General features: G+C 43.7%; 1 protein-coding gene across 6 annotated transcripts in view; it reads right to left on the bottom strand.

Moving 5' to 3' along the window:
• HOXB3 (homeobox B3) overlaps positions 1 to 22,059 on the bottom strand; it is a 69,878-nt gene that overhangs the window by 23,068 nt on the left and 24,751 nt on the right. For 2 of the 6 annotated variants that reach the window (XM_060281432.1, XM_060281433.1), the window contains exon 2: positions 1,620 to 21,153. The gene's annotated coding sequence lies outside the window, so the exon portion shown is untranslated. Of the gene's footprint in view, positions 1 to 1,619; positions 21,154 to 22,059 lie in introns of those variants that run through there. The other 4 variants (XM_035135591.2, XM_035135593.2, XM_060281434.1 and 1 more) reach the window with 4 other exon arrangements.

The following is a 22,059-nucleotide window of genomic DNA, read 5'->3' as shown; positions in this document are numbered from 1 at the left end:
CCTGACCACAAGATGATTCTAAATGCGATTTACTCCTAAGGCTGCAATCCTATGCGGTTACCTGAAAGTAAGAGTCAGTGGACACCGTAGGACCTACTTCACATGAAGTGTTCCTGTGAGCGGGACCTCTAGGCAGCTGACTTCTTGAATTGTCTTTCTTTCGAATTATGAAATAAAGGATTGGACCATACTTTCACGACGTGACCATTTTCAAATTTCTCTTTCTGTGTTTTCTTAAAATACTTAGACCCCGCACCTTACTGTTCCCACCTGATTAACTTCACGCTGGCAAACTTATTAGGTTCTTAATACCGAGCTTTATTACTTGGATCTATGTCAGGCATCCCCAAACTGCGGCCCTCCAGATGTTTTGGCCTACAACTCCCATGATCCCTAGCTAACAGGACCAGTGGTCAGGGATGATGGGAATTGTAGTCCAAAACATCTGGAGGGCCGAAGTTTGGGGATGCCTGATCTATGTGTTCCGAAAAGGAGAATGGATGGCATTCAATGAAGTTTTACTTAGAGTAGTCCCATTAAAAGTAATGGGCCTAACTTAGTCATATCCCTTAATTTCCATGGACGTACTCTGAGCAAAATTTAGTTGAGTAGGAAGCAGTATTTTTTGCTGCTTTCATAATCGATACCCTGGCGCCCCTCCTTCAGCAAGGGTGAAGTTGACGAAGGAAATCACGACCTCTCCGTTATTTCACTGAGCAGTTTACCCTTTCTGGCTCCCTGCTCCCTCCTCCTCCTCCTCCTCCTCCTCCTCCCTCCAGGATTCAAAATTTCAGCGTTGTTATCTCTTCCTGGCCGAAGATAACCGTGGGAGCAGGCGGAGGCACTTCCTGGTTTACTAGAAAGCTACTCTGAGCTGGCATGGAGGAGGCCCAGTTCAACACCCACGCTCGACCTCTTAATAGCAGCGTCAATTGGGAGAAAATAGCGCTTCCTTGGGAGCCCGTGTAGCGTTTTTGAAAACCTTCCTTCCGCATAATTTCTGCAGAACTTCATTCAGGGCAGATAAAACTTGATTAGCACCTCAGCAACGCTGCAATCTTAGTCGTGCTTACTAGGAAAGGCCAATTGAATTCAGTAGGACTTACTTCCACGTAAACATATTTAAGGCTTTGGCTATTTTTCCTAGCTGGGAAATTAAAGTGGATTGTGAGGTGGATGGGGACTAAAGTGAAGATTCCACCTCTCTTCATTTATTTACCGCGCAATCCTATGCATGTTTACTCCGGAGCAAATTCCCACTGATTTAAATAGTCCAAGGGAAGAGGGGTTATCAGATTGCAGCTTCAAGAAGGTGAAAAATGTAACGAAGACAGATTGTTTGCTGGTGGAGAGGGTGGCGTCGTCAATAAGTTTCAGATAATCTGTCTTTTGGCATGAAAATACACTGTTCAGAGTCATGCATGCAAAAAGGGAGAGGAAATGGGTGAGAAAACAGATTCCTATCCATGTCTTGTGCACGTCACTTCTATCCTTCAGCCTTTTGGGCTTCTTTGGAGGTCAGTGGCCTGGAGAGCAGACCCTGATCCCAGCAGTAGAACGAAGATTTCACCCCGTTAAAGAAAAGTTGTTCACAACTTTTAAATTTAGAATCCACTTACTTCTGTCTGGGAAGGAAGACGACGATTGGATACCACAGAGCGAAATTGCGCCTACAAGAAAGGAGAAAGGAAAATATTTTCAGGCAAGGCGAAGGCTTCCCTTCTGAAGTTGCAGCTAGCTATTCGTATATTGGAAACTTGCCAAATGGTAAAAAAAGGCAGGCACAGGCAAATACCCGAGTTCTAGTCAAACTTTATGGAGCTGGAGTGTGTCCCCTCCCTTTCCTTCACTTCGAGTTCCGTCATAACATCATAAAGTTCGAGAAGGGGGTGGGAGTTAAAATATATAACCGCAACAAGCGGAGTCATCTACCATCACTAACTTTGGGTGGGGGGGGAGGAGAGAAAAGAGGGACACAATCCTCCTTGGCATTTTGGTTCTGTTTAATGCACAAGGAGGCTGGCGGTACAGAGTGGCTTACTGTATGCTAGCAGATATTGCTAAGAATCTGCTGTCAGAGACTGCGCAACTTGGGTGTTCTGTGAAGCGCTCAGCACACTATTGGAGCTTGTAATTGCCCAGCAGCCCACAGTACTGGAAGGTGCCTTGAATGGCAATAAACAGGTTTACATAATTAATAGGCAGGAAAAGACTGAAAGGGTAGGATGGAATGAAAGAGACAGGCAGAGAGAACAGATAAGCACTCCTCTCCTATACAGGGACCCTAAAAGCAGCTCTTTGCATTGAAAGAGACTATCACAAACCAGTTTGAAGGTGACTATCTGCTCTTTTTATCCCAAAGTAGTTTATTCCTGCTTGCACCCCCGTCTCTATTTGGGGATGCTAGCCATCTCCATGGAGCTAAGTTGCACTACAGTTAGTGGGACTTGATTCCACGTAGAGGCGTGTAGGATTGGGAATGCCATTCTGTTGCGTTTTCTTCATCCACCCTTAGATATATTAGGTTTCACATATTAACCATCCGTTTCCTTGTCCCGTTTCCTGCTTTACTGAAACCCTCCAAGGCTCTTTGATCTATGGCATTCATCAGCATACCTAAAGGCTAATTGGGACCTAGGCATCCATAACAGACGGGCATAGAGCTGAAGCCTAGAGTTAATTTTTAATTGCAAGATGAAGAATTGTGAAAGCGGCCAATGTTTAACAGGCCCTCAAAAGCAGTATTGTGGGGCATGACTTGGAGCTTTGGTTTTAAGTCATTTATTGGGATGGGGACGTGCTTGCAGATCTACTTGTAAACGCAAGGACTTGACACATTCAAAAATGCGTTTTGGAAATTCTCAATCATTATATTATAAACCATGGGCCAAAAGGCCTTCTCTCTCTCTCGTTCGCTCTCCAATTCCCAAATAGGTAGGTAGCATGATGAATAGCTGATAGTGGACCAGCATCCTTGCTCTTTGTGAAGACAAAGATCTGGTGGGTTATCGGAGGCAAGTGGTTTGGTGTTTGGTGCTGCATTCATTAAAATCTGACCACAGTCTAGATCAGGCATCCCCAAACTGTGGCCCTCCAGATGTTTAGGCCTACAACTCCCATTATCCCTAGCTAACAGGACCAGTGGTCGGGGAAGATGGGAATTGTAGTCCAAAACATCTGGAGGGCCGAAGTTTGGGGATGCCTGGTCTAGATAGACCCTCAATGCTGTAATGGAACCTTGCTGAAGTCCAAGAGGCTCCTTGTGGTTCTTTGGCACGTTGCTACCTAAACTGTCCTAATTAAGATAATTAAAATAACAACAGCAACCCAACATGATTCCCATAGAAGTTGCCCAGAGAATGCCAACTGAGTTTGTTTTCGAACTGGTAGAAAACAACATCTGAATTAAAGAAGCAGCCACTCCATTAATATCAATTTCCTTCAGTGAAAACTTTGGTTCTTCATCAAGTTGATGATTTATGATAAAATCGATTAAATTAGGGTCACTTAAGGGCCTTGTGGTTTCCTCTTGGATTTCATCTGTCAACGCATCAAGCAGTTGTTTTTTTTAATCAAGTTTAGCTGGAGGCTAGTAAGGAAGATGATTCTGGAGCTGAGGAAATTTAATGCAAAGCAATTTTCAGGGAAGGGAGGCGCTCAGAGAGCAGAGTTCTTGCTCTCTTCCAATATGGCATTACTTTGCCGGAGGAAATATTAGACATTGGGGTGGTGTTTTGTTTGTTTTTAATAAAAAAAAAGTGTACGTTTATAGCTGGGGTATGGTCCCAGGAACTGAGTTATTAACATCGCCATCCTGAACTCAGAACATATTTGTACTGTCAGCAATAGTGGCTTTATCTATTTCACCATCCCCCCCTTTTAATTTTTTTGGTGTGTAAGTTTGACTGTAACCTCTGCTTCCCGAAGACTCAGCAGAATGAAAAAGCCCTGGCTTCCTAACATAAGAAGAATTCTTATGTCAGATTCAATTGTAAGGAACAAGGAAAGAAGAAAGGAAGGAATTTGATGGAAGAGTCCCTTCCCTCCTTTGGTCTAAGAGCATTAAAAACATTTAAAAACAAAAAAAACACAAAAAGAAGTACAGCCATTCAAGTGTAAAAGAAATTTGCCCTTTATTTCTAGAGAATGTGGACTGCATTATTTACCATGAAACTCTGGAAAGAATAAAATAGTCCAAACCGTCCATGTTTACCTGGAAGCAACTGCCTTGAGTTCGGTTGGACTCACTCCTCTGTCCAATAGGATTGCAATCAGATAGCCCGATTCTATGCATTGTTCCTCTGAGATAAACCCCACAGTGCAATCTTATACATGTCTACTCAGAAGCAAGTCCCACTGAGTTCAATGGAGGTTACTCCCTGTTTAGTGAGTATAGGACTGCAGCCTCATTGTGTTCGGTGGGGTATGAGTCCAGGTTAAGGGTGCACCCCCGGATTTTGCAAAGGCCAAACAATGTGTGCATACCGTAGCTACATATGACTGCGAGGACAAACAAGCTTGTAAGATGCCTCAGTCTCTGAAAGACTAAGGGGGTCCCCTACAAGGTAAAACCGCAAGCTTCGTTTTACATTGCTGGCTCTGTGGAGACTTAACACTGCTTGCTTCACACTCCGGTAAGATATTTGTTAACTACAACTCACAAACATAAAAGAAACGGGGGAGGGAGGGGGGAGAGGTAGAAAAGGGAAGGGATACAGATTTGGTCTTCTAGGAAAAGGCTGGTCGTGACAGGAGCCACCTCAAACAAACACAACTTTCTCAACACCATAAATCACATCTCTCTGTTTAACACCAGGCTTCCCCTCCCTTAAAGAAGCGTTTGTAGTTTTCCCTTTCAAACAACCCAGAGGCGTTAAACCTTTAACAAATGTGGCCTGGGAGGGGCGGGAAGTGCGGAGGGGGGGACCTATTTGGTCCAAACATCAGGTTTGGAAGAAGCAACCTGCCTCCCCCTTATTTTATTTGCATTGGACTCCCAGTATCCAACCATTATCATGAGATCATTAATATTATTTGTTTACTATATCCCAGCCTTTTCTGGTCAAGCTACAGGACTAGTTTCCGAGAGTGGTGGTAATGTTTTGGGGAGGGGGGGGGCTGTGCTTCAAGCTAGAACTCCAGCGGACCAATGGACGTCTTCCCAAGCTTTGTCAGAGCTATTAATTAAATCTCAACGGCCCCCGGAATTTCCTATGCTAGGATCAGACGAAGTTGTATAGTGGTTTGGGATTTGTTTTGATCTGTCTTGTAATTTATTTTTTTATTTTTATTTTTATTAATCCCTCTTACCTGCAGCGATTCTCAACCAAACGACTTCAGCAGGAAGATCGAAGGCGGCTCACGAGGTTCAGAGGAACTCGAAGGAAGCCAATTTGGGAGAAGGAGACAGAGAGAAAGAGAAGAACTACTTGACTGTAGCTTTGTAGATTTTGCTGCTAAGGTTTGTCTTGAGGCTTTTTTGGGGGGTCGGTTTTTCCACCGCAAGGAAGCTTTGATTTTTTGATTTTTTTTTAGGAACGGGGGGGGGAGGCTCTATTGGATTCCAACTTGACAGAAGGAAAAATACAATGGTTTTCGAGACACAAAGGGAGAGCAAAAATAATAATAAAATAAAAATATTCTGCAGCAAGACGAAGACACGGAATACTTTTTCATGGGACAACAATGCTCTCTCCCTCTGCCACCCCCCCCCTCCACCTCCGAAAAGGAGGAGGAAAGCCTCTCTCGTTTCTAAGCAAGGCTGTTTCTCTTTATAAAGACTTAAAAATGTTGCAAGAGGGGGGATCCTACTGACTGACAAGAGGTGCCAGATAGAGAGGGACCAAATGGATTCTGGTTTTAAAAGACCAACAGGAATTGGCTGGTTCTCAACGTCAGGATACGAAATTGATTCCATATGTCCTCCCCCCCCCTCTTCCTCAGCAGTCTCTCACGCGGGGAAAAAAGGATCCAAAAAGAGCAAAGGCTAACTGAGATATCTCTCTTTGTTAAAATAAAATATACATAAAATAAAAACCAAGGGGGTTCAAATAAAAGGTTGTTACTATTGGCTGTTTTAAATAGCAAATCGCTACGGGTTTATGCTTAAACACGGAAAGGTAAGGAACTGAGAAAAGGTCATTGCGAATGGGAACGGCCTTGCATGACATTTTAACGTGGTCTTTAGCAAAATCTCCGTCTATCCACCCATGCATCTTTATCCCTGTCCTTAGATTTTTGCCAAACGTGATATGCCTTCCTCCAGTTTTAATCCCATCCATTAATCCATTATATTCCTCGTATTCCCCCCGCCCCCGTTCCTTTTCTACAAGTAACCCAACTCAACCCTTACTGGTGTGTTCACTTTTCACCCTTTCCATCATTCCCTGTTTTATCGTCTATATCCTAGATGTCTGCCCGTCCCGCTATTATATGTAATTCTCCCTCCCTTTCTACCTGGCACCGCGACCTGGCAAATATTTGCCGGGAATTGCTGGCTTTTGCTCTGAAAGTCGTTTGAGATCGGTAGCCTTTGGGTGGTAGCAGAGCCAGGAACAAAGGAATAAATTCACGTGGAATCTGGAGGCCGGCCTCCCCCTCCTCATCCCACGCTATCTACAGTTGCCTGCAGCTGGCGCTGGATCCTGTCTGGAAACCAAGCTCTCGGGGACACTGGCCTTTTAACAAAGAACGAGCCCTTTTTGGTAAAGCTAGGCCGCCTTAGCCTTCGGTTTTTCCTGTGCTAGTGATTCCCACATTGCGTCCATTTTTGGAATCCATCCGGTGTGAACATGGTCCCTTTTTCATTCATGCCTGGCTGATCTGCCCTTTCAACATGTCTCCCGGAGTTTTCTGACCCCCTGGAAATAGCCAATAGCCGAAGTTTTTTGTTTTTTTTAATTAAAAAAGAAATGCACCCCCACAATATGACATGAAATAATATTCTCCTTTTATAAAGGGCCAGTTTTACGCTCCAGAACGCGTGTGCGGGTACGCGCTGGGATTGTGCGCGCACATGTCTATCCAGTTATGGTCCTGGAAATGTTTATTCGGAAGGGAGCCCCATGTTGTTCAATGGGATTGGCTTCGTCCTACGGCATGGGTTAGTATTGCAACGTTTTAGCAAGCGTTTACATTTGATAATTCCCCGCCAGACATCAACACTTTCTTACTATTTGCCTTTCTTCAACAATGAAGCAGAGGGAGGTGAACGAAACACTGATTCTAAGCGCTTGTGGTCCCCCTGAAAAAGTCTAGCAATCAACGTATTTCCTCTCTTTCCTTCTCCACCCCGCCTCGTTTTGCTTTCAGTAATCCCTGCTGAAAGTGGACACGTTGCAGAAGCAGTATTTTTTTTAACGTCTGTGACATTTTTATCTCCAGAGTTATCGAAAATAGGATGAACGCCTGCATTATTTTAACCAACTGCCCTTTTTTCTTTTAAATAGCAAATTCGTCAAGGAGACCCACATAACATTACCCGAAAGTAAATTCCATTGATTTCAATTTCCAGCAATCAATTCCTCAATTGATTTCAGTGTGCACCCCAATTCTAATGTCCAGTGGAGGGAAATACAGGGGGAAGTTCTCTTGCCAAATCTCATTGAAATGAATGGGAGGCCTTCATCTCAAGGAGAGGTGCTCAGGAGACCTTCCCAGCGGATTGTACACAGCAGATTTTAGCATTGCAGCCACTGCTCCAACTTGCTACCCCATTCACTTTTTTTCTAACACCACAGCACCCCTAAATGCATATGATTAATGTAATCCAAAGCACACAAAATTTGTTCTGCTTATAACATTATAAATGTAATGACTCAATCATATTTATCACGAGAGCATTATATGAGGCAAAGTAATCTCCCCTCCCTTCCAGTACCTGAACCTGACGTTACTTGAAAAATTCATTTATTTTCATTTCAGTTGAATTTGCGCAGGAGAACTTCCTGTTGGCTCACTCCCAATGAATTTATGAATGGTACATAGCTGTATACTGTTATATTCTGCATTACACCGATGTTATTATATTCATTGCGTGGCAGTCTGCTCCACTTAAATGAATGGGGTTCGCTTACATGGAGGGCTGTGTATATTCCAGATGTCAGATCTGCTGGTTGGCCTAACTTTAGTCATGAAATTTATGTAGCCCTACTTGGATGTAAGGTCCTTTATGGATAGTAAATCAACACACACTCCACTCCATTGCGCTGAAAGTAAAGTCGCCACTGCGCTCCAAGTTAATCAATCTGGTGGCCCAATACTAAACAGATTTACTTCGAAGTAAGTCCAATGTTACACCCAAAATATACCCATATAGTTAACTAGCGGGGTATAAATGCATTTTAAAATCGGGCTGCACGGGTTATTTCAGGGGTACTGATTTGCAGAACGGGAACTTTATCGGCATGCTTTCGCGAGCTAGCGTGACTCTTCCCTTTTCTAGCTCGCGTTAGCAACATCCCCTCGTGGATACAAATAGCGTGAGAGTTTCCGGGGAGCTTTCAGCGTCATGCGTGAACTCCACCCTCCTCTCCTTTGTTCCCGCTCGCGCCTTTGGCATTAGAGAACCTGGTCTCTCCGCTATGCTGTAGGGCTCCCTCCTTCTGTTATGTGTGAGTCGGTCTGTTAGGGAGGTAGAATGGGGTTGTTTACACAATGAGCCTCAGGGTTGGAAAATATGGCCTTAAGGGACCCACCGTTCCAATATCCCTTTGACTTGACTTGATTAAAACCTCCAAGAATTAAATTTACGAGAACAGAGCCTTTCGCCTTAAAATTTTATAACCCTTTGTAAAAATGATCACTCGGGATAAACCGATTAGTGGTACACGGAGACAAAATCTTTGGCAGTTCACAGCAAAGGAACCTTTTGCGTACTGTTTATTGGAGTGCACATTGTATTGGCAATGTATCGGTAATACAACATTCCCTCCACTAGCAGTATAATCCTAGGCATGTCTACTCAGGAGTAAGTCCAATAGGACTTGTTCCCAGGTAAGGGTCTACAGGGCTGAAGCCTTATGCTATTCCACAGGGGCAGACATGTTAGTTGGAACAAAGAGTACCATAGTTATTCTAAGAAAGCATATGTATTATGGCATTTTCGTGGACTGTACTCCACGAAAACATTTGATATAACCAGTGTGCTAGGTCAGGAGTAGGGAACGTCCAGATGTTGCTGGACTACAGCTCCCATCATCTCTGACTATTGGCCACGCTGTCTGGGGCTGTTGGGAGTTGGAGTCCCAACAACATCTGGGGGGCCACAGATTCCCCAGCTCTCTGTTTAGCCTTTAAGGTGCCACAGGGTTTTTTGAATGTTTTCTCTCTTGGGCAGTGGACGCTGGAATTTCTCTCATTGTTCCCCCCAGGTTTTCTGCCAGTTAGACTAGGTGTCATCGGATTACTGATACTTGCTCTTAGCAACCCGATTCTTCTGGAGTTCAGTAAACCAGTATGAAGTTACCCACAGAAGTCAATGGCTAAAAAAATAAAGCGGAAGTGGAGTAGCCCTAAGTAGCGAATATTTATCTATATGTCTGTCTCGCTCTTCCTAAGAGCTCCTTGCTGTGGCCTCCAAGGTTCTCCCCTCTCATCCACACAACCCTATGAGGTAGGTAAACTGAGAGGGAGACCGTTCAGTAGACTTAAGTAGAGATTTGAACCTGGATCTGCGCTTTTCTCATTCCGCTACTCTAACCACTACACCACATCAGCTGTTAGGGTGAAACCTGGAACTGGGGGGGGTTGGTTAGTTGATATTTCGATTTCAATTTACTGTTGTTGCTTCATTTATAATATATATCCGTAGTGTTGATTCATGGTTTGGAAGATTGTGGGAGGGAAGGAATGGTGCTGCAACTTACTTTGAGCTTAGGAAAACAGATGCATGCAGGATATAAATAAAATTAAGGCTCATTCATCAGTTGATTTTAAAAATGCTGGGAACTGCACATAAGGCTAAGATCCCAAGTATGGTTACTGCACAAAAATGCAATCGATACTGGTGAGAATTGTGTCCAGATAAAACAGATATAGAATTTAGGAAGCTGAGTTCTGGATTGGCAAAATCCAGGAGTGAGTTTGCCTTCATGGGTACAACTGGAATTTAAAGGCGATGTGGAGCCAGAAATCATATAAAGCAAACTATACTTTTTTCTATTAAAAAAAAACAAAAGCTTTCCATTGTATTAGCACTATTCACTTGGTTGCTGTTGATCAATAAGGAAGTTCTCCTGCGGACTCAAGACCCATTCAAGAAGTCCCATTAGTTTTAATGGTGGCATTCAAGAGTTCTCCATTCGTTTCAATGGTGCTCGTTGAGCATCACGATGAATTTCACCACCACAGATTTCTCTGTGGACAAAGCACTTGTGAGGGAAATATATAAGAAAGGAAACTCCCGTTTAGTGAATAGATTTGAATTCTGACGAGAAGATGACAGGAAAAGAAACTTGCAACTAAGTAGCAGAAGCAATTTGGAAGTGTGTGTGTGGGAGGAACAATCAATATATTAGAGAGCGTTTGAAATATTATTTATCTCATTCCTACGTTTATCATCCGCAGCAATATTGCTAATCTTCTGATATATTGGAGATCAACCGTGTTAATAAAGAAATATGCACAGAACACAAAACGAAAAGTGCAACGATTTTTTTTTTGCACATTCTGAAACAGCTTGTATAAAAGTACCCCGGCAGCAAAGTTATTATATTACCTCGATCGATGAATAGACCGATAATGAACACAAATGGGGAAATGTGTTATGATTTAATGAAGCTGGGTCTTCAGCAAACACAAAGATCTAGGCTAGGGGGAAACTGATGTGGTCTTCTTTGGGGAAGGGAAGCAACGGAGAGAGTGTAAGGTCGATGTGCAGGGGAGCATCGGAAGGAAACGATGATACAAAGGAAAGAAGGGAAGGACTAGACAAGGAGAAGGATAGAGAAAGAAGTATTTGACTGGTTTGAAGAATCACAACGAAAGAATAGAAAGGTAAAAGGAATGTCCGGACCGCGACTAGTGGTGTTGCTGCGGCTGCTGTTGTCGTCCTTGTATTATCTCACATTGTGTCAGGCGCTGGACGTTTTCAGCACCTCTCGCACATTCACTTATGACAAACACAGCTGTATCGAGTTTCTAGTTGGCACAGTCCAACGAGAAGCTCTCCAGCCCCATTGAAACAAACAAGAGCTACGCCAGAGCCCCCATAGGACCCCTTCCCTGGATCGAGACCATCTTCATTTGAAAGCAATTTAGAAGGCATTCCTTAAAAAGCCAAATATTCGATGTTAATCCTACTCAGAGTAGAGCCACTGCAATTAACAGCCAACGTCGGTCTGCTGATTTCAGTAGGTCTGCTATCAGTAGAACTTGGTTGCATGCATATAACTCTATGTGCTTAGGGGTACCGTACTGCTAAAATCATTCCTATTTCCCTGGCCTGCGGAAGCCTTTTTGACACCACCACCATTTGTGTTCCTGCGAGGTCCAGACCCAGAGTTTCCCCCGCAAGGACTTGGGAAGTTTGTGTCCAGAAAGGGAGCCATCCTGTTTACCGCGCATTGCCTCCCCATCCCACCTCTCTAATCCCACCCACCAACATCCAAGAGCCCCTTTCAGAAGCAAAGAGGAGAGGAGGGCTTGGATGCTGGGGGTTCCCCCCTGCAGAACCCGTATCACGATGGAATCTGGGCCAGGATGATTTAACAGGGGAGAGGGTATTAATAATGCCACGGCCACATGTTTAGGGTACAGTATTATGTGAATTTCTAAAAACAACTCGGATATATCCCCACCTTTCTTTTCTCCTTCGTGTATCCCTCCCCAACTCTCTTCCCCCTTTCTAGTTTCCTTCCTTCCTTTTTTTCCTTCCTTCCTTCCTTCCACCCATCCTTCTTCCATCCTTCCATCTTTCCTTCTATATGTGTTTGGATGGATAAAAACCATCCGTCCAAACCCATATATGCAAAGGAAAGGGAAGTGTCTCTTGATTAAAATATCAAGGAAGGAAGGAAGGAAGGAAGGAAGGAAGGAAGGAAGGAAGGAAGGAAGGAAGGAAGGAAGGAACTCTTGGTTTTCCCCCTGGGCTCTTCGATGCCCCCTCCTTGTCACCATTCATATTTAATGAAAATCACCATGTTGGTCTAATTGCACTACATAAAGGTTTACACTAGCAGACAGGGTAAAACAGCAGCACTCGGGGCGGTGTTAGAAACTCCGCTGGTTAGCAAAGGAGACAACGGGTAGGGGGATCTTCAGCTAAGTATCCTGAGTTTTCCATCTTCCCTTGGACTTGCCTGTCAGTTCCGTGCGCTCCCTGCCCATTGCAAGTTGTGCTATTGTTTCTAACTGAAGAATCGCCCAGCCTGACTTTCACCTTCCAGCTCTTTGAAGCGGCTCACTTTCTCGATGCAGCTAGGACTGGGGGACTGCCGATTCCTAGCTTGAACTGGACATTCCCGCCCCCAACTTCTGAGACCTTTTGTATTTCACAAAGGACAACCCTTGGCGCCCTTCGCCCCGAAGCTCTCCTTGCCTTACACGGCATCTTTAACCTTCAGCGCCTTCCCTTCCTCAACCAGCTGCCAAAGACTACCACGACCGGTTATTTCAAGAGCTGCACCATCCACTAGTGGCGAATTTTGCAGCCCCTGAATTTCTTGAGGACCTGCGGCTCTGCGCCTCCACCTTCCTCCACCCCGCCTCTTACAACCGAGTGTCACATTGCCTCCAAGCACAAAATAACACACACACAAGCCTCAATAGGTTAAGTGTAGCACAAAAGCTTACATGCTGAATAAGACCGTGACAACGTCAATAAAATGCCGCTTGATATACAAAATTACCAAGCGTTCCCCACAGGAAATATGTCTGTCTACTCATCCAGCCAGCCACCTTCTACTTTCCTGTGAGCTTACTAAGCCAGTTTATAAAGTGCCTCTGCTACCCATAAAGCCCACTTTATGATGGGAATCCTTTCCTTATTATGGAATCCACAAAACGTGCTATTTGCTATCCACAGTATCACCTATCTCCAACGAGCAAGAAAGCGAAACAAAATTCAGAAGCAAGCGAAAATCCTTAAATAATAATAGCATTCCTGTTTCAGATAAGTACATAACTAGACTTGCGGTGGGGGTAGAGGGGAGCCCCCCCCCAAACAGAGTTCCTGCTGGGTGTCCTATTGTTCTGTCATCATTGGGTATCTACCACAGGTTTGAGAAGTGACGCCTATTGTTCTACTGCAGCCTCAAATGAGAAACTTAAACAAAACAAAACACACACAGACCTCCTTTCACTCAACTCGGAACCAATCGTCTCAACTGAGTGCGTTTCTTGGTACACTTCAGACATAGGCAAATTTAACATCTCAGTCTGTCTTCCAATGTCCTTCGCTGAAGAGGTGACTACTTTATTCATCCATTCATTCGTTTATTTTTAATCAACATGAACAACACTATACGCCTATCGCCTGGATTTCCCACACGTGAAATATGGCTTTAGGCAATATCCACAGGGAAGTTCTGCGTCGTGTGCCCCGTTAAGGGGAGCTGCGGAAGAGCACGGGCAAGAAAATCTCCCGGTGGATTGTGCCCTTCATCCTGGAACAAACACCTCACGAGACAGTCACCTATACAAGAACTCTCCATAGTTCCTACTGCTGCTTGGTGTTTTTTTTTAGGTTCTGGAATAGAATCTCCCGGTCTCAAAACAAACAAACAAAAAACTCCTAGCCGCGACTCTGACGTTTTTCTGGTTCCAGGATTGCCCAAAATTTATACAAATCTCTCCTTAATTGGTAATCACAGATGCTTTAATTTAAGACCCCCAGCTATACAGTTTTCACATTAGGTTTTGATCAATTACAGTAAATCGTCTGAAATAATCAACTCTAGGGAGAGAGGGAGAGAGAGAGGGAGAGAGAGAGGGAGAGAGGGAGAGAGGGAGAGAGGGAGAGAGAGAGTTCTGAAAGATCACACATCATTTTCGTTTGAGAAATGATTTATCTCGGATGGTGCCATAAACAACACAACTCTCTCTCCCAAAGACGCACACACATACAATCGGAGAAGGTCTGTTGCTGCTGCTGGGGCTGACATGTTTATTGTAATAAATCAAGGGGGGAGAAGGAGAGAGAGAGGAAGAGAGAGAGAGAGAGAGAGAAACGGTTTGAGGAGAGAAAAAGAGAAAAGTGTGTGTGTGTGTTGTGTGTGTGTGTGTGTGTGTGTGAATATATATATATATATGTGGAATGCCTGGATGGGTATAAATATACACACCACCACGGGGTGAAGAGAAATGGGAGAAAATGAAGATGGCTATTTGTCACATTTTACGACAATAACATTAATAACAAACAATAAATTTACATGGACATACAGACTGGGAGGCAAGACGGGATCTCCCGCTACTTACAATAAGTCCAGCCCTCGGCGTGGTTTCTTGCTTCCTGAGAAATGTTTTATTGCAGCCCTCTCTCACTCAGACTCAGTCTCTCTCTCTCTCTCTCTCTCTCTCTCTCTCTCTCTCTCTCTCTCTCTCTCTCTCTCTCTCTCAGATACTCTTGCACACACACTCTCTTTCCCTCTTTCTCTCCCCCCCCATAGGCTTATGAGAGAGAGTGTGTGTATGTGTGTCTGTGCATGAGAGAGAGCGAGAGAGAGCGCTTTTTTTTTAAGGACAGTTGAATTTCACGTCAGACACAAGGAGACCATGTCTGCGATTTTCCTGACGAATACATATCTATTCTGCAACCTCTGCATTAATTATTTAATGAATCACGTGACTTGGGGAGCGTGGGGTAGGGGGTTATCTTTTTCTTTCTCTCTGTTTCCTATGCACAGTGAGGGCCGTTGTGACCTTCCGCTGGAACATCAGCACCGTGTGTGCTCATACACACACATAACACACACATATCGCACCACACAAGCTCTCTCTCATGCTTTACACACACTCAAGCTTGTGCGTGCATGTGTACATATTCAGTATATACACACACAAACACACAGGTAGATCCAACTTGCTTGAATGTGTGCGGAGAGTATAACATTATGAAACCACGTGTTACAAACAAATATATATATCCATATGTTTAAGCAGTAGGAGCAATGCATGTGCTGTACTGTATCGGAGTGGGCAACTTTCTTCATTTCAGATTATTTACAGAGATTACAGTCATTCTGTAAAATATTGGGTACCGTCATCTTTCCAGGTGGATCCTTCCTTGCTTCCTTGTTCATTTCCCAGCCCCCAGCATCTTTCTTCTGGCTCACCACCTTTCCATCTCTTTAGCCTTCTCAGTCTATTAAATTCTCTTCCTCCACCTTTCTTTATACATATATGGGACTATAATAAACATGCTCCGTAGCGTTGGGATTATTGCCTCTGTTTAGTGCAAAGGGCCCGAGGACCACCACCACAATGTTAATAATAATTCTAATAGAAGCTGTGAGACAGATTTAGAGTTTAAGATGAGCTGCCGGGATGTTGGTGTTGGTGATGGAAGCGAAGAGCTACAGAGCCTCCTTTAATCTGAAGACTCTGGGTAAGGAACTTGCACCAGACGATAAGACTGCAAAGCATACTACGGTAGCATGCGCTTGTGCAAACGTGTCCAATCAATTTTTTTAACATGTAGAAGTAGGAAGTAAAAGGGCGGATAGCTGAGGAGTCTGTGCAGCTATGGCCGAAAAGAGTGCTCGGCCCGCTCTTACTTTTTCAGGTAATAAAGAAACATCGACCTCCCTCCACTAAACAATAGAACTGATAAGGGCCTGTGAGGCAGCGTCTTAAACAGACGGTAACATCAAATCAAACAATGGCAGTGGAGGGATGGATGGAGGTGGTCGGGCTGGGCTAGGAGCTGAATGCTTGCCTTTTTCTCAGAGAAAGAGAGAGAGAGAGAGAGATGCACATATTGATGGCACTTCGACAACTGGGATCTCTTCCCTGTTCTGAACGCTTTCGACAAGTATAAACCTCACAGCAATTATGAGCAGGAGCAAAACATTTTAGATAGGAATAAATGAGAGATCGACAACATGTAATTCCAGGTCTTTCTGACCGTGGGGTTTGTAGAACAAAAGGATTGTGGTGGGTAGGTTTGTTCACACCCTACGGTAGGAACAGATGTAGCGTTAACTGCATGAAACCGGTGATACGAGTGCAAAGCTTTTTCTTTTTTTAAAAAATGAGAAAAAAGAAGCCAGGTGTATTGTGTGTGTGTGTGTTTAAAAAAATAATCAAATCAAAAAATGCAGAATTCTCAGCACGGCTAATGTTTCCCACCCCAAATCTTAATCGCAGTATTCTGGGGTGGAAGCGTAACGGCAGAAAACTAACGCGGTTCGATCCCAAACGCCTTTGCTTACAAGTAAAAGCTGCGATCTTCCGGGATAAATCAGTCGGGACCCTTTTGCCAAGCGAATCAATGGGTTTGTTCGATGGGAACATCGCAAGTCATTCTGACTTTCGTTCGAACATGCTTCCAAGAAAGGGCTCCTTGGTTTCGCTCTAACATAACTCCCCAGCAAATCCCACTAATTTTTCAGTTGCATCCCATTCTAAATACTGGGAGGAAATCCCACTGCCATCAGTGGGGCCTGCTTTCGTAGAAGAAAGGTGTTTGGGACAAATCTTGCAATAGTTCGAAGCCAGCGAGGCGATAAAAGGGAAAGAAGAGAAGTTGACTGCAAGTGTTCACAGCCATGAGGAGATCTTGCTAAATAATAATAAAAAGTTGGGCTTTTTTGGACCTCTTAAACAACTGATTAAAAAAAAATACAGAGGAGCGAAAAATCGAGAGAGAGCCAGAATAATATTTCGAGTTTTTAAACCTCACGGATTGCTCGGAGATATTAAAAGAGAGGCAAAGAAATATCAATAAAAATATATATTTCTTAAGAAGAAGAAAAGTGAGCAGAAAAGAAAACATGTCTATAATCCTTGGGTTGCAAAGGAAACAAAAATCCGTCTGCTTCTCCCTCCTTCCCTCCCCCCCTTTTTGTTAAAAAAGAACAACTTTGATTTAAAAAGATGTTTCTGTCTTCTATAGTTCAAAGGAAAGGAAGCGCCTCTCCTCGCCCTGGTAGGTGCGAGAAACCGAGCGGGGTTTTTCTCTCTCTCTCAAGATAAAATGAACGTTTATATAGTGGGAAAGGCAGATTGATTTACGAATTTAAACACGCCGGTTTTATTGGGGATCATAAATCTGCCAGGGTGCTACCGATCAAACTGAGAAAGCTCCCAAACTCCGCTCCCCTGGCTAGCTAAGATCCACGCCTCTTTCTCTGTCATTGAAAGGGACGTTTCCAAAGGGAAAGGTAGCAGGATTGTAACATAGATCCGGTGTGTGTGTGGGTGTTTGCGCCCGCGCGCGAGCGACTTGTGTGTAGACAAAGGAACACACAGAAGAAAAGGGAGCTAAGGAGATAAAGACAGGGTTTATATGCACATGTCCTGATAATAGTGGAAATAATACGAAGTAATAACCATATGTAGAATAAAGAAGGGGGGGAAGGTAGAGAGTCTCAGAGCATGTGCAGACTGCCTTGGCCTAGCCACTAAATAAAAAAATCACAGCCTCACCCTATCTGCGTCTAGGGAAGGCTTCCTAGGATACAGGGCACCCAGTAGGCTCAGTTGCTTTCAGACCACACAACTGCAGGTGGCGTTTTCACACGTGTACTGCTGTGCGCATTTGTTGTTAAATACAAATCTATGTTGCGCCAGTACAAAGAATATGAACCACGAGAAAGAAGCAGACACCTACATACATACTGTACATACAAACAAGGTCTCCTTATGCAGTTGTCTAACACCAATAGTTCTTCCTTTTACGTTCCACCAAAATAATATATTAATAATATAGATATAACTAGTCTGGGATGGGGAGCTCAGGAAATAGCTGCCCACCTTGTGCTATTAGGATGGAGACTTCATTGCAGTGCTTACCACCTATACCGCTTTGCATATGGAAACCTGGGACCTCTAGGGTGGGATCTTGCTACAACAGCCACCACCCAGCACCCTTGGTAGTTGGTATTTAAATAACAGTCCAACTGCACAACCATAAGTAAACATTTTGCAAAGGGTGACAGAGATCTCCTTCTGGTGAGCCCAGACAGACTGGTCCACAAACCACTTAGGGTATATTGAGGCCCAGTTTGTGCCACTGGCTTCACTTTAGATGCAGGTACTCAGGTTTTAACTGAGCTGCAGATGAAGATGAAATGTCCACATTTTGGGGAAAATATTCAGTCTCTGAACCACTTTGTGGTTCATGTCCTCACTCAGCCTTATAGAAGGCTGCAGGTGGTGTGGTATAAATGGGTCTACTGATAAATTTACAACAGGGTAACATGAAGGAAAAGTTGCTCCTGAGCACAAAATTTAATTTCCTTGTAAAGTCAGGGTCCTCTCCACGTCGCTGTAAAGAAAACATCATCATAACACTGCATTTTCAATTTGAAGAAGTCTAGTGGGCCTGACTACTCAACAATGTACTGTATGGTGATCTAAGATCTCTAGAAAATCATTACAAGAAATGCTTGATATAAGACTTGAAATTTATCAGGAGAAGGGGTGGGGTGGGGAGGGGAGATAGAAGCCTAATACCCAAAGGAAGACAAAAGAAGGTCAAGGCAGCCATTTTAACAGAATAACAGTGTGGGTTTATGCATGTCTTCTCAGAAGCAAGCTCCATTGAACTAAATGGGATTTACTCACAGGTAAGTGGCATGTAGGATTACAGCCTTAAGGTGCTTTACTCCAGTCCAATAAATAAACTTGTTTATCAAGGAACCCATCACTGACACCTTTTGTAAAGGGCTCCTTGCTTTTTCTTAGAGCCTTTGAACCCATCTACCAGTGAGCGTTACTAACTGCTGTTATGACATTAGCTTGCGTTAAATAAAAGGTAGAAAGAATGTGAGGAAGGGGGTGAAGATGAGAAACAAGATGAAAGGAGGAGTGTCAAATTCATGGCCTAGTCACCCCACATTTCCGTTGCATGCATGCCACACATTTAAAGCACATTTAAATCACATGACATCCCCAAAGAATCATGGGAACCGTAGTTTTCCACTCACAAAGTCGCAGTTCCCATAACCCTTAACAAATGCATAGTTATTAGTGTGTGCATGCTTTACACATACATAGCTCTATGGTGTGCATGTAGGTTCCCTTTTTCAGCAAATCTGGGTCTCACCGAGCAAATCTAGGCACCAGTGACCCAGAAATTAATCTGAACACCACATATATCAGCATACTGCTCATTGTTCTTCCAGGGAAGAAGGTGAAAAAGCAGAAAAAGGTGGCTAGGCTGCTATACTACCGCAACAGCCACCACTGATGAAGACTGTGATAGAAATAATAATAGCCACTGTACTTTGGGACACAGGCATTACACCTATTTAAAACGAAAACCCAATAGACCAAAAGTATGGGGGACTGCACAATGACAATGCAATCCTATGCATGCCTACTCAGAAGCAAGTCAAAGGGGACCAACTCTCAGGTTAGGCGTGTATGGGATTGCAGCCTCAAAGCCAAGCCATCAAACCGGCCAAAATTTAGGCCATCTCCCATTCATTTCGAGGAGGATTGCGCAGGAGAACTACCTGCTGAACTGTGCGCCCTAAAGAAAGCTAGGGAATGAGCAACAACAAAAAGCCATAGCCTCCGACAAGATAACCGGACTGGAGGAGGAGAAAAAAAAGCCAGGCGCCCACACACAAAAAAGGAAAAGCGATAGACTAAGGGAGCCGGAGGCCCGTTGGTTCTCTGTATTGCCCTCGTTTTCACGTTTGCCTCCGGAGTTTGCTTTAGCCCGCCCCTGTTTCCGTGAGAGCAATGCCACCGAGCACAATGTCCAGTCTTGAAAAGGTCAAGGGGTTCTGAGGGGTCATTCTGTAGCTGCAATACCAGGCTAATCGCTTAGAAAACGTGTCCCTTGGATGAACTCCATCCTCACTCCGCAGCTCGCCAGGGTCAGATCTTAACTCCATTTCTTCTAATATAAACCTCCCCCCCCCCTGAAATGCAGATGGATAGATCATGGACGGACGCACAGACAACCTCTTCACTCACACCTCTGCTGGCGAACCTTCAAAAACCCGCGCATAAATACCAAAGGCAATATTTTAAAATCAGAAATTAAGTAGCCACGCCTCCTCTGTATTATCTGCAGTTATGGAATATGTAACATTGCATTATCCTTACAACATCCCCTGGGATAAAGAGTTCTAGAACAACAGCGTAAGGGTTCCCAGCTACTCCAAACCCACGGAGAAATGAAGGCAGGACGCCCTTTTCGAACAGGCACCTATTTTATTATAGCACCCAGTCTCCTGCCCCACCTCACCCACATTGTCATTATAAAATAAACAAACATTATTCACAAAAGCCCAGCTGTTAAAAAACACATTTAAAAAGCAAACCATTCAAATTCCTTTAAAACATCTCTTATTAGCACTCTTCTCCTTTCTTTCTTTCTTTCTTTCTTTCTTTCTTTCTTTCTTTCTTTCTTTCTTTCTTTCTCTCTCTCTCTCTCTCTCTCTCTCTCTCAACTCCGGTTTTTTTTAAACAACAACAACAACAACCAGGAAGGGCTTCCTCTTAAGGCTGCAAACTCATCTAAGGCTGCAGCCCTATGGACACTTACTTGGGGGTAAGACCATTTAATTCAGAGGGATTTACTTCGAGTAAACGTGATGCATAGATTCGGGCTTCCCAGGGCACGTTTTTAAGAGCAGAAGGCATTTGATGTTGTCCCCGCCCCCTCCATCCCTAAAAGCGAAGCAATATATAATTTCAAAAGAACAAGCCGAGCCTTAGGAAACACACACACAATGTTTGTTTGTTTGTTTACCTTTTTAGCTTCCCACATCTTTTCTCCAGGCGGTTAAAGGTGGTGCTCATGTCTGAAGTAGAGTCTTCCATTTTAAAAAAGTAAAAAGTAAAAAAAAAAAGTTCAACTTTGTATGTGTGTGTGTGTGTTTGAATAAGTATATGTATACAGAGGGGTGTGTGTGTATATATATATCTATATATATTAATATATAGATATATATTTTCTCTTGAAGAAATCTTGAAAGATTCGAGGCTCCTGGGTACTCTTTTTTTTCCCAACAGAAGGTCTGCGGAGGTTTGCTGTTGAATAACAATAGGAAAAGGATAAGTATTTGAATAAAAGAAATGATTAATGATTTTTTCGGTATAATTCTCACATTTTTCTCAGCTTCTGTCTGCTTACAATGCTTGTGAACTTTTAGGGCCTATAGAAATCCCCACCCCAAAGCCTATTCACCCTCTCCAGCTTTGATTTGGCTCTATAGAAACTACATTCTTACCAGCATATGCTTTTAAAAGTTTTGTTTGGGGTATGTGAGAGAGGGAATGCCTTGAAGTAACCCTGAAAAACGCAAGAGACATGCCCCCCCCCCAGCACCACTGAAATCAATGGAAACGTAACCATCGGGAAAGGGATACTGTCTCCATCTTCCTAAAATTCAAACTTATTTCTGTGTCAAAATAAAAATCCTGGCATCGAATAGGGAAATACACGTGCAACAACACCCTTCTTATTTTACTCGCAAATGTCCCTCAAGTCCTCATTGCCAGGTGGTAGCTTTCGTGCATCATAAGAAACAACAGCAAAATGCTTAAGGGCTTAATTCACGTGGTGTCCTCAAGTATCGACCCACTAAGGTCTGCTGTAAGGTGGATATGGACCAGAAACCAACCGAAGGTAATAAAAAAATTATTGGCACCAAGTTCTTAAGTGATGTGTTGCAAGGCCGCTGTTGTCCCAGGACATCCTGCAAACAGTTAACCCCGTTCATTTCAATTTACAGTACTTTCAAGTAAAGAAGCTCAGATCACACCAGTGTTGGCTGCAGCAGCCCTATCATAAAAATTCCTGGATTAGGTGAGGAGTGGATTGTGGCCAGTGGTTGCTTGTCTACAACAAGCCATTTGCTCTACAGTCACTCTCGTGGTTTTTAAGCAGTTGTTCCACATTAAAAGGGTTGTGAATACCCGGCGGTGTGAGAATCA

Source organism: Zootoca vivipara, chromosome 13 (assembly GCF_963506605.1).
Source record: "Zootoca vivipara chromosome 13, rZooViv1.1, whole genome shotgun sequence".
Classification (NCBI taxonomy): domain Eukaryota; kingdom Metazoa; phylum Chordata; class Lepidosauria; order Squamata; family Lacertidae; genus Zootoca; species Zootoca vivipara.
Note: the sequence above shows the minus strand (reverse complement) of the source record. Positions and strands in the feature narration are given on the sequence as shown.